This window comes from Podarcis gaigeae (assembly GCF_964106915.1).
Source record: "Podarcis gaigeae genome assembly, chromosome: 1".
Taxonomy (NCBI): Eukaryota; Metazoa; Chordata; class Lepidosauria; order Squamata; family Lacertidae; genus Podarcis; species Podarcis gaigeae.
Window position 1 is genome coordinate 20696265 of NC_139678.1, and position 13087 is coordinate 20709351.

The window sequence follows — 13087 nt, forward strand, 5'->3', positions numbered from 1 at the left end:
TGTTCTTTGTTTGATGTGCCCCTAAATGCGTTTCTTCAGGAGGTAGAAATGTTAGCCAAAGTACAGGACTCCACACACCCCTCCCCTGAATTCAGAGCTCGTTCTTTTACTCAGGTGGCTTGTTACATTATGAAGATTCAGCTCACCTGACTTTGTGTACATATAGTATATATTTATATAGATAGGTAGGTAGAGATTATATATATTGAGAGAGAGAATGAAGACATTGGGATAATTACTTAATACTTGCAATTTTTGTATGTCTGTGCCTTGCTTTATAGGATGTTAAATAAAATGAATAATCTCTTAGGGAAAGATCCTAGATTTAGAGAGTTCTAGTCTTCAAAAAGAATCATTCTTATACGGATTTTATCTACAGCCATGAAATCTGCCAAAAATATATATGTGTGTATTTTTTGTGTTGCCTTTTCAGTAGAAATTTTTGATTGAAGAAAGTTGTCCTTCCTCCATAAACTGAAACAAGATGTAATTATTTTATTATCTAACATGTGCAGCTAGAGCCAATCTAAGGCTGCAGTCCAGTACCCACTACTGAATTCATTGGACTTACGTCTGAGTAGACATGTATCGGATTGCACTATATAGTCTATGCTAGAAGAATCTGGAATAGTTCCAGAGAACTTTCTTCAGATGTATGTGATATGGCTCAAGACCAGAATTTAACCAATTTTGAGGTTAATGTATATGGGATTGTGAAGGAATGGCAGACAGTGATTTAGGTCAGGAACGGGGAACCTGTGGCTCTTCGGGTCTTCACTGTTGTTTTTAGTCCTCAAACAATACTTAATTGATGTCACACACAACCTTTGCATTGTTTCCTTTTTAATCCAATGTCCTTTGTATTTAAATGAATGATGTGGTATAGTATCACATTCGTTGGCATCTCTCGGTTTCAGGAGACAATGGAGGAGTGCTTCTTTGGAGGTGAAGTCAAACCATTGGAGAGTTACAGCGCTTGCTGTGGCTGTAGAGATGGATACAGGAGAGACATGTTTTATTGCAGGCAGGGCAGATGGTTTTGCTGCTTCAGGTGCACCATGGATTAATTACATAATTATGTAAAATTTCACCAGAGTGAACAGCAAGATGAACAGTGTGGCTTTTGATGGAAGTTGAACTGCAGTGGTACGGAACCGGCGCGGTGTGCTATGGACATGGGGTGGAATAGAAATGGACGCCTGCTTACATTGCAAAAAACTCCAGTTCCCATCAGGCAGTGGCAAGGCATGATGGAAGTTGTAGTCCAGCAATTCCTGGAGGGCCACAGGCTCCCTCAGCCTTGCTCTAGATAAAAAGGAAGGAGGGACCCTGTTTATAATTTTTAGTGGAAATATACGGGAAAAATGTTATTATTAGGAACCGTATCAGTGTCATGAGGGTGGGCAGGAGAGAAGATGAGCCATATTACTGAGATGAGGTGAGAGACTGTGTTTTATTGACCAAGGTAGGAAAGTTGTTAGCCTTTGGTTGCCATATTAGAATCTGTGAAATGCTCAGTCCATGGTTCTCTCAGCATAATCCCGTAGCACCAGAGCTGCAGTGTCAATGGCTGGCATTATTATATAGTGGATTCCAGTGTGTGTCTTGTACATGCTTCTTCCTCTACCTTTGCACAACCAAAATTTGCTCCATGTGTTGAGATGTCAATGAACGTGAACCAGAGTTGGGATGTCAACACGCATGAACGATGGGGTCTCAATAATGGTTAGGTTTCCCAGATAAAACTCATAATGTCCCAATGGATGGGAATAAGGACATAAGAAGTTGGATCAGACCTATATCCATTTTGTCCACCATTTGGTTTCCAAAAGCAGCTAAGCAGATCCTTTTGGAGAGCTCAGAAACGGAGCATGAAGGAACCTGCTGCCACCGGAGGCAGTGATGGCCACCAGCATGGATGGCTTTAAAAGAGGATTTGGCAAATTCATGGAGGACAAGCCTATCAATGACTACTTTCCATGATGATGATGCTCCTCTACCTCCCCTGAATCCCTGCTACTGGGAATCACAGCTGGGCAGTGTGCTCATGTCCAGTTTGCAGGATTCCCATTGAGGCATCCGGTGACCACCGTGAGATCAGGATGCTGGGCTGGGTGGGCCATTGGCCTGATCCAGCAGGCTTGACATGTTCTGAATACAGAGGGTAGAGTCTGTTGCACCTCTTTGGGAAGCCGATTGAATGTAGTTCATGCAATGAAAAGATTGTTACCACACTCCCTGGATTCATGCAGCAGAATGAGGGAGTAGAATGGCCTGTACCACCTCACACCGCAGGTGGGGGAAATACTATTTTTAAAAGCTCTCCTGTATAGATAAATGGATAGATAGAATCAACAGCCTTTCTTTGTGGTGTCCTGTCTGTTGCTAGAGACGAGGAACACATAGAAATGATGTCTCCTGTCTGCATAGCCTGTTGACATCCCAAGCTCACCTTGTCCCAATTTCAAATTATTCAAGCCTCTTTGATGTCCCTGAATTGACCCAAACGCATGGCGGTTCTGCTGGGCTTTTCTCAGCCGCATTAACTCCATTACTATTGCCTCTGCTGCCGTCTCCAAGGTAACAGCGGCCAAACCTCTGGGGTCTTATTTCCGTGACAGATTAATGTGGCAGGAAGAGGACCTTCTCCGTGTGACATGATTTTGGCTGTTTTGAATTGTGCACGTTTTGGCAAGCATCCCGATCACTGGGAGAAATCATTTGGAGGCAATCCTGCTAAATTTCCCCTGAAGCTGGGCAAATGTGTCATAGCTGCATTTTTGTTTTCTAAAAAAGTCAAGTCATCTATGACGAGCAGCACGATACCTCAGAAAAGTGTTTCTCTTGCCACTTGATGCTACTGATATTCTTCCAAAATGATTCCTCTGCCAGGAAAACAAAAGGGCTGCAAGGATGACTGTATTATTATTATTATTTCTCCCTTTCCACCCCAGTGCTTACTAATTTGCCATTCAAGCGGCAGAGCGCTCGGATTAAATCAGACACAGTCTGCAGCTGCTGCCCTAAACATCATGCAGTTGATAGATCATGCGGGTTAGCAAAACAGAATTTGTCTCTTGAACAGTGCCGAGAAACCTAGCTGAATTTACGGGAAGGGGAGAATGCTGCGAGAGAAGCGAACAGTGGTGTGTTGTCTGCCTACTCAGTTTTCCCATAGCTCTTAGTGTAATTTGGAGGGTGCTGTTGTAGGAGGCTAAGAAATCCCATTTCTTAGCTTTTGCAGCACATAACTGCCCTGTTGCAGCTGCAGTCCTCCTGCCCATTAACAGCGTAATCCTAAGCATTTTCACTCGGTGGGGCTTGTTCCCAAGTAACTCTGATTAGGACTGCAGGCCCAATCGTGCAACAAGAACAGCTAAAACTAGTGCCGTCTAGTCAAATTCCGTCCCCTAAGCGGCATGAGAGACCTCATGGCTCTAGCCACCAAACAGCTGATTGCTGGGCTTGCAGAGGCACAGCCAGTGATCCCAGCAAAGGCACAGGAGTTTGCAAGCAGTGGCAATCAGATGGTCCGTAGCATCTGCAAAGCTCTGTGCCTTTTCTGGCGCAGCTTGATTTCAGACCATGCAGGCAAAGGAAAACGGGTCACTTGATGTCACTCTGATGTTGAGTGATGGACACTTGGGCGGTCGCACGTACCGTATTTTTCACTCCATAAGACACACCTAGTTTTTAGAGGAAAACAAGAAAAAAAAATATTCTGAACGAAACAGTGGATGTATGATTTTTGTGGTTCATGCTGTGGCCACAGACATGTGATTTGACGGTGAGTTTGGGGTAGCCCAATGCAAAAATCCTGAGGATCCATGTGGATCCATGCTTTGTAACCACGTTTTTGCGCCATTGCGGCCCCATGAAACAGTGGATGCGGGTTTTTTGTGTGCAGACTGTAGCCATGGACATGCTGTGTGATCTGATGGTGAATTTGGGGTGACCCAATGCAAAAATCCCAAGGATCCATGTGCTTTTACCTCCCCCCTCCCAGGCATCCTCCTTTATTGCTAGCGTCCCTTATCTCCCTCCCAACTGCTTGCTGATCAGCTGCGCAGTGGCTTCATTTCAACACCCCCCTTTCCTCTTTCTAAAAAAAACACACAATCTGCTTTTCGCCCCTGGGCAATTTGGCTCCAGGGACCACGCATTTGCTGCGTAAGACGCACAGAGTTTTCCCCTTACTTTTTAGGAGGAAAAAAGTGTGTCTTATGGAGCAAAAAATACGGTACTTGCGGAGTTATCCTGCAGGGGGCAGGGGAGGTAAGGATGTAGTTTGCCTATCCAGATCCAGCTCCCCACGCCTGCGTTAACGTGAAGACACACAAGACCCTTCCAAACGCAGCATCTCCTGCACCCAAGGGATCTTCAACAGATGCCTACCAACCTTTCTGTGCAGGCGTTCGGGAAAAAAAAGAGGTGCCACACTCTCCCTTGGCAGTCCGTTCCACTGCTGAACTGTTTAAGAAATGGGCCAAATTCAGCCAAGTATTTAAATAACTGTAAAATTCTTCACAAAGCACCAAAGGAAGAAGCTCACATTTCCAGAGGTGAAATCCTGAAACCCAGAACTTTCATTTAAATATATACTGTATTCCAATATTCTAGTCCTCAGGGTTGTAGAGAAAAATAGAGAACCTTATTTTTTAAAAAAGGAAAAGAAGATCCTGAAGGCGCTTAACCAGAGTTTGTAAATGAATTGGAGCAAACCAATGTGATGTAGTGGCTCAGCACTCTTACCTAGGAGCGGGGAGTTGCAGGTTCAAATCCCCACTCAGACGTGAAGCTCACAGGATGACCTTAGGTCGGCCAAACCTACCTCACAGGGTTGTTGCGAGGATAAAGTGGGGCAGCAATCGTGTATGTTGCCTTGAGCTCCTTGGAGGAAAGATCGGATATAAATGTAATAAACACACAAAGAAACAAAACTTCCTTTATGAACTTACACTACTGCACACCAATATTTTTTTTCTGGGGTGCATAGTGCAGTTCATTTATTTAGGCTGCAGTCCTATACACATTTTTTTGTGGCAGAAATCCTTGACAGATCTTCTGAGTAATTATGCAAAGGATTGTGCTGCAATTTGAACTCTTTACAGACTACTGGCAACCTTTGGCTTATTCAGGTTTTGTTCTGTGGTGCGTTGGCATTTCTTTTGAGCGGGGACAATCAGAACATGGTGTTACTAAGACAGAAGGATTTGTTTTTAAAAGCACAGAAATAAGCAAGCACATGTACTCCTGGTATGTTTTCCCGGTCACTTCTATACACTGAATGTTTGCACTTAGTCTCCAAAAGTATTTTTTTAAGAATAAATAAAATGTTTTATGTATAGTTGGAACAAACAGCAAAGGGGACGTGGCTTGCCCCCGCCCCAACCACTGATCTGTAGTTATCTTAAAAGGAGAGTGCAATAGTGAACAGCTTGAAACTTTATTTTCTAATGCCTCTGATTTTCAAATAAATAGATGGATTTTCTGTACTAAATTGGTTTGTTTGCCTACTTTCCTCTTCGAAATCTATGTTAACCTCTGCGTATTTAGGAAGTCAGAACAGCTTTTTGTACCGTTTTGTCACAAGCTGAAATAATTTGGTTATTATTATTACTATTATTATGATTATTATCATCATCATCATCATTAGAGTTTATATACTGCCCTATACCCAGAGGTCTCAGGGCACTAGAAAAGATTTGAGAAGAGGCAGACAGGTACTAGGGCTTCCAAGCAACATCTTAATCCATGGTTGGGGAGCCAATTTTCCTTCAGATATTTGCTGGACTACAACTTCCATTATTTCTTGACCATTTTTCAGGATGGTTGGAGCTGCTGGGAGCTGGAGTCCTACAAATATCAGGACCCCTAACCCTCTCTTAGTCCCTGTATGCAACCACAGGGCTTCCCAAAGTGTGTGGTTCGGGAGTTTCATTCAGGTGGTTTGTGGAAGTGAAAGAAGGAGGCGGCTTTATTCTTCCCCAGGTGAATAAACTTTGGCTTGTGCAGGATAGAGATAGATCCCAAGTTGGGGAAAGAGGCTGACAAGACACTTGAAAAGGAGCAGAGGGTAACTCAAAAAGCATACACAGCATATCACGATTCCTAAACAGGCAGAGAAATCACTGAGTGGTCCACCAAGACCCTCCGCAATTTTCAAATGGTCTTGGGGCAGGGAGATGTTTGGGAACCCCTGCCCTTCTGTAACCGAGAATTATACGTTTAACAAAAATAAACACACACACCACCTACACCTTTCCTATCACGTGTCTTCTGTTGTCTCCCATGGGTTGAATTGTAGATTGTAAGTTCCTTAGGGTAGAGGGCTTGTCCTCTGACACTTTGTAAAGTGCCATGCATGCTGGTACTGGTGCTATATAAATAACAATATTGGGAAGAATTGCATACCGTATTTTAATTACTTAAGCCAAGGCATCCTTAAGAAGCTCTTGCCAGCCTCTCCAGGGATGATGGGGTGGAGCAGGGCTCTGGAGTTGCACGATTCCTCCGGCACTTATGAGTTTATGGTGAACATCTGTGGCATGGGCACCTTGTGTGTCTGTGGGCAGGAAGGCAGGAAGGCCCAAAGTAGGTGGAGCCAGAGCCAATGGAGCCACCAAATTCCGCTTTGGTCCCCATCCCTCCCTGCTAAATTCGGCAAAGGCAACCCGAAGAAGGTGTCAGAAGCTAACAGCCAGTGCCAGCCCTAGGGCAGGTTTTCAGTAAGGAGGTTGGGGCTCCCTGAGAACAGACTGAACATGGCAGGGCAGTGCCCTGTTTGCCCTATTGGGCCAGCTTCCCCTGCATGGAGGCCGCCTGAATGAGTGAGAACCTGGAAACTCAGCATTCTCACTTTGTGCCAGGAAGAAGTTTGCTGCAAATACACCAAGGGGACAGTGAAAGAGGTGTGACGTGAAACTGGGCCAAAGGCACAGCCCACTGTATGTGTGTCCTCACTTCCTATGTTTCCATAAATGTTCCTGAAGAGGGCTGGTACCTTGCTCCAATTTAGCCATCAATTCATCATTTAAAAACTTGGTCTTTTGATTCGACTTTTCCTTGTATGGAAGTCACACTTACTGGGTCAATCGTTAAGGAAAGGGTTTCTGCAATTTCTCCTTTTCATGGGGGGAAAGTTGCTTCTGAGAAGAATTCCCAGCTTTGGTCATCCCTATGATCTCTGTACCCCACAAGCTCTTCATCGGCATGCTTCAGTTCCGGTCTGATTGACAGGACTGGAAGACCCCACAGGCCAAATCTGGCTCATAGCAGCTGGTCTATTAATTTCCATCCTGACATTTGATACATTACAGACTTGCCGCCAAAAATCAGTCCAGTGACACCAAATTTAATATGTCCGCTTCAGACACCCTCCCCATCTCCGTGCATCTTCTCTCAACAACAATAGACTTGGTTTCTTCCCCTCCATCCCACCCCAATCTAGCCTCCCATTTCCCACTCAACAGCCTCACCATTTTCAGCATTCTATTCCATAGAACCAGCTAGTGTTCATTAACCCTCCATGACATCACAGCAGCTCAGCAAATAGCCAAAGGTGCTCAGAATTTATTTTCATGGTAAAGGCTAAATGGCATGTTTATGGAGGTGGTATGTTTTTAATGCTTCCGTGTGTAAAATAAATTACATTTTAAAAACTAGCATACCTGTGACAGTCTCCCTGGCAGTTTAACTTTTGATGTTGGCAAGGGACTTTTATGAGAGGCAGCATCTTAATAATTGGTCCACCATCTGCTTTCTCAACTGGTGCACTCTAGAAAGGGCAATTTTAATGCGGCATTCTTGGATTGCTGCTGCTGGAAAGACTTGGTGAAAAAGCTTCATCCTATTGTTAAGATTCAGATCACCAATGCAGAACAGTTTATTTTAAAAAATCCAACTATTACACCAGCCATTAGGTTTCTTTACAAGCTAGCCTATCATCATGTCCTCCTCCTTGCATCCTTCTAATTAGCGGTGTGAAAAAATTGCCCCCCCTCCAAGTGCTTATTTCCCGCAAGTCTTGTTCTCATAAGCAGCAGGTGAAAGCAGTCTGTGTGTATTGTACTACTTCAGCAAAAATAAATCCCTTACGTAGAAAACGTGTCAGGCTAGCACCTGCCTTCTCCCTCACATTCTAATCTTGAAAACTTATCCTGTCCGCGTGGAGCAAAATTCTATTCTATCCCCACAATCGAGTAGTAAGGTTACTGTTTCATTATGCTGTCTCGTGACATCTGTGGCTTATAGAGTTACCAAACTGAAATACCCAAATGGACAAACATCTTGGGAGCTGTGCAAGAGAAACTCCCTCCCTTTACAATGTTACAAGCAACGCCAAGTTTTGCCAAGCAATGCCCAAGATTCCAGGGGTTTTGGCCCTCTTCCGCGGTCTGTGTTCCTTTGGGGAAATGAAGGTGCGGCAGAAAAGTTAGTGACTTTTGTGGAGATCTGAAGATCTATGGTCTATAAATCTGATCAAGGTGGAAGTTGGAGCCTTTGGGCTATTTGGACTTAAAAGGATTGAGAAACAAGACTTGAGCTCCACCTTTAAATATGGAGGTCTGGCTGGAAGGAACATGGACATCATAGGGATCGTGCCCCTCCGAGATTTGGTGTTTAATATAAAGGACTTTCAAAGAAACCGGCAGAGAGGGACTGAAAGAGATTTAAGGGCCTCAGACGTGAGGTTGCCAGGCTGATAAAAGATGGACTAATGGACAATGGTTTGGGGATTCAAACCGGGGAAGGGAGGGTGGGGTTTGGAAATCCAAAGGATGTACAAAAATACTCTGATTTTTTTAAATCTTTTTTTCTTTTTGTGTTGTCACTAGTAGTAAAATGGGGAATTCGTGGAAGGGAAACTGGGACGATCTTAGAAAAAGTCTTTAAGTATAATGAATGATGTATATAAGCTAAAAGTTGATATATAAATTGAATTTAACATAACAATAAATTAAGGTTAAAATTTAGGGATAAGAACTTGCTGAACAAACTTTTGGATATGGAATACAAGAAGGGGAGGCGAGGGGAAGTTGCGGAAAAAAGGTATTGAAAATATGGATTGTAAACGTTGAATTTTTCTTTTTTTCCCCTTTTCTTTTTTGTTTTACTTTTTATGTATTATTTGAAATTCCAATAAATATCATTTAAAAAAAAAGAAGAAAAGTTAGTGACTTTTAAGATATGTGGTTTATTCACATATATGCAAACTGAGTGTAGATGGGGGGAGTGCAGAAGTTACTGGCAGACAGAGGCACCCCTGCCCTCTCTCACTACCTGCCAGGATGGTTCTGACCTTTGTTGTTCTTTCTTGTTCTCAGCATACTCTTCTGGCAAGCAACTCCTCCCTTGCTATCCCAAGCCTTGTTTTTAGAGCCACATTTTTCCTGCAGCACAGTCTGCCAGGGTCCCAGGATTTCTCTGTGGTGACCTTTTGTCATGCTGATGTCTCTATCCCAGGTAGCCCCTGGCTTGAAAAGGAAGCTTAGCCTGTATTCTGCAATGGCCTGGAACCTTCTCTTAAATATTCCAAATATTAGCTAGATCCTGACATTCATTCATTTATTAGGGGTTTTTGGGGAGAGGGGGATCCTCCCCACAAATTTATAACAATACAGACTGTACAGTGGGATTCACGCTTAGAGCGAGGAGGAAAATTGTGCAACTGGCTCTACCGGTGTTTCCCAAATTTGAGTCTCCAGCTGTTTTTGGACTAAAACTCCCATCATCCCTAGCTAGGAAGATGATGGGAATTGTAGTCCAAAAGCAGCTGGAGACCCAAGTTTAGGAATCACTGCGGCAGCTAGACTGGTGACTGGGAGTGGCTGCCGGGACCACATAACACTGGTCCTGAGAGATCTGCATTGGCTCCCAGTATGTTTCCCAGCACAATTCAAAGTGTTGGTGCTGACCTTTAAAGCCCAAACAGCCTCGGTCCTGTATACCTGAAGGAGCGTCTCCACCCCCATCGTTCAGCCCAGACACTGAGATCCAGCACCAAGGGTCTTCTGGCGGTTCCCTCATTGCGAGAAGTGAGGTTACAGGGAACCAGACAGAGGGCCTTCTCGGTAGTGGCGCCCGCCCTGTGGAACACCATCCCTGATGTGAAGGAAATAAGCAGCTATCTTCTCTTTAAAAGACATCTGAAGGCAGCCCTGTTTAGGGAAGTTTTTAATATTTAATGCTGTATTGTTTTTAACACTTGATTGGAAGCCGCCCAGAGTGGCTGGGGAAACTCAGCCAGATGGGCGGGGTATAAATAATAAATAATAAATAATAATAATAATAATAATAATAATAATAATAATAATAATTATTATTATTATTATTATTATTATTATTATTATCACTGCTCTACCCCATATACAGCCCTGGATTTAGGGAGGTGCAAGCTGTGCTCCCGCACAGGGCACTGAGCCGAGAGGGCAAAAAATTGAGAAGATCCATACTTGAAAATATGGGGGCACCAAATTTTGGGCTCACACAGGGCACCATATTATGAAAAATGACCAAAGCCTGCCCCTGTCCTACTGTCAGATGGCTGGCTCAGTCCTTCCCCTAACAGGTAGACATTTGGAACCTTACAAATGAGCAGTTGATGATGCCTAGTGGTTCCTTGGAGAAGGGCCTTAGTTCAGTGCATTGTAAAGTGCAAAAGATCTTGGGTTCAGTTCCTAACATCTTCCAGTTGGGTTGGGGGAAAACCTTGCCTGAAACCCTACAGAGCCTTTGGCAGTCAGTGTAGACTAGGGGTAGCCAACATAAGGGCATCAAGATCTTGTTGGACACTCAACCTCCATCACTCTTGACCAGCAGTCTAGTGACACCTGGAGGGCAGGCACCCCATTGGGTACCCCAATGTAGATGATACTCAACTAGATGGAACAATGGTTTGACTCAACCTAAGACAGCATCGTGCGCTCCTAATTCTGCAGGCACCTCTGTCACGTGGAGTCCCATCTGTGCTGCATACCTGTCCATGCTCAATGTGCAGACATTGGGCGAAGGAAGGATTGATTGACCACGCAATATGAAGGGTTTGGAGTCAGCAGCATTGCTGTGTGAGTCAGAGCAGGGTATACTGGGCTAGATTTTCTCACCTGCTTTTAAGGCCGCTTGCTGCGTTCCTTACCTTCTGCACACAAAGTTGTCCTGTCATTGATTCCTCGTAGACATTAGATGCCCTTTTCTTTGATTTTATTTCCCTCTGTAATCAGCCCACACTAACAAGAGTCACAGCAGGTTCTTTCAGGGGATAAGGCTCCCGCTGTATTTGGTTAATGTTCTGCGACCTTTTAATCTTTTACAGACTTTTCAATGCAGCTCAATGCTAGAATTGATTTTACTCTTCTTTTTCGGGAAGGAGTTCCTGAAACGGACATCTAGGGCCCGTAAATTCAGGCTGGCGTTGTAAAAACCAACGTTACAAAGTGGGAGGCACTGACCTTTTGCAAAAGCGACAGGAGAATGAGAAGGGCAACAAGAACAAGGTATACAAAAAGCAACCAGCACCTAGTTCCTGCGTTACACTCAGAACTCAGCGTCACTGCCAAATTGAGCCTGCAAGCCAGAACAAGCCCAATTAAAATTAATGAACCAAAGAGCCTGCACCTTAGAGAGAGCCTTCTCTCGTCCACGTTTGAGATATAAGTGCACACATCTCCAATCATTTTACATAATTAAAAATTCCCAGTTTACAGATGGTAATCATGCGGTCTTCAGAGGCCTTTAGTGTGGCCAAAGGGGGTGTCCTACCTCCAATTTCCCCCCAACTGTTGGGTGAGCTGGGAGGGAGTGTGGTTGAGATCTTGGCTGTGTCCTGGAAAACCTGCTTCCTGCCTTGCCGGCCTTTCCCACCTGACCTGAGAGGACTGACTCCAGCTACAAAAGCTGAGGCTGCTGAACAGACTCTTGGGCTGGGGGCAATGTTGTTGTTGCCGTTATTGACATTATTATTTTTTTGTATTTTTATTTTAGATCTTATTATGATTTATGTGGTAATAGTTCAATTTGGTTGTGTACTTTTGACGTTTTATTTATTGTTTATGACTACTTTTACTATGTTTGTAATTATGTGATTCCCCCCCCCCCACTTTATGTTGTAAGTTGCCTTGAGCATGGATTTAACTATGGAAAGATGGCATACAAATAAATTTATGTATGTATGTGATGATGGGGTGAAGAGTAGTGTCTGTAAAAATGAACACTCCACTCCCCATATGTGTATGTGGAGAGAGAGAGAAAAAAAGAGAAAGAGAGAATAGTCTAGGCCCCAGCCACCCCTGGTTCTAGTGACGCCTACTCAGTGCTTGCTTGCTTGCTTGCTTGCTTGCTTGCTTGCTTGCTTGACTGATTGATTGAAGTTTGATTGATTGACATGAAGTTTCTACAATAAGTGCCACACTTTTAACATGGGGGGAAGGTGGGGGTCTGCATACTCTTGAGTATCCCCAGAAAAATCACAGCCTAGTGATAAGCCTCCACTGGGGAAATAATGAGGCCGCACTTAGTAGTAGTAGTAGATCCATAGATCTCAGGGTAGCTCACAAGATAAAAACAAAATACATAACAAAAACAACAAGAAAGAGCCAAACCAATAACCCCCTCCCTCCCACAACACATTTAAAAGGGTATAGGATGTTAATCAGCCAAAGGACTGGTTGAAGTGGAACGTTTTTGCTTGGCACCTAAAGTATTATATTAGATTCTGTAAGAAGCACAGAAGTTTTCCATCCCTATAGTTTTCTAACACGATCCCTGCTGTAATAATGAATTTACCTGTTCTAAAGTAAATTGTTTTTCAGGCTGAGAAACGTGCCCTGTGTTCTGGCAAAGCCTACCACATCAAACCTTCCCAAGGCAAAAAACCGGTACAGTGGTACCTTGGTTCTCAAACAGCTTAGTTGTCAAACAAATCGGCTCCCAAACGCCGAAAACACGGAAGTAAGTGTTCTGGTTTTCGAACGTTTTTTGGAAACCTGCTGCTTCTGCTTGAGTGCAGGAAGCTCCTGCAGCCAATCGGAAGCCACGCCTTGGTTTTCGAACAGTTTTGGAAGTCAAACAGCTTCCCAGAATGGATTAA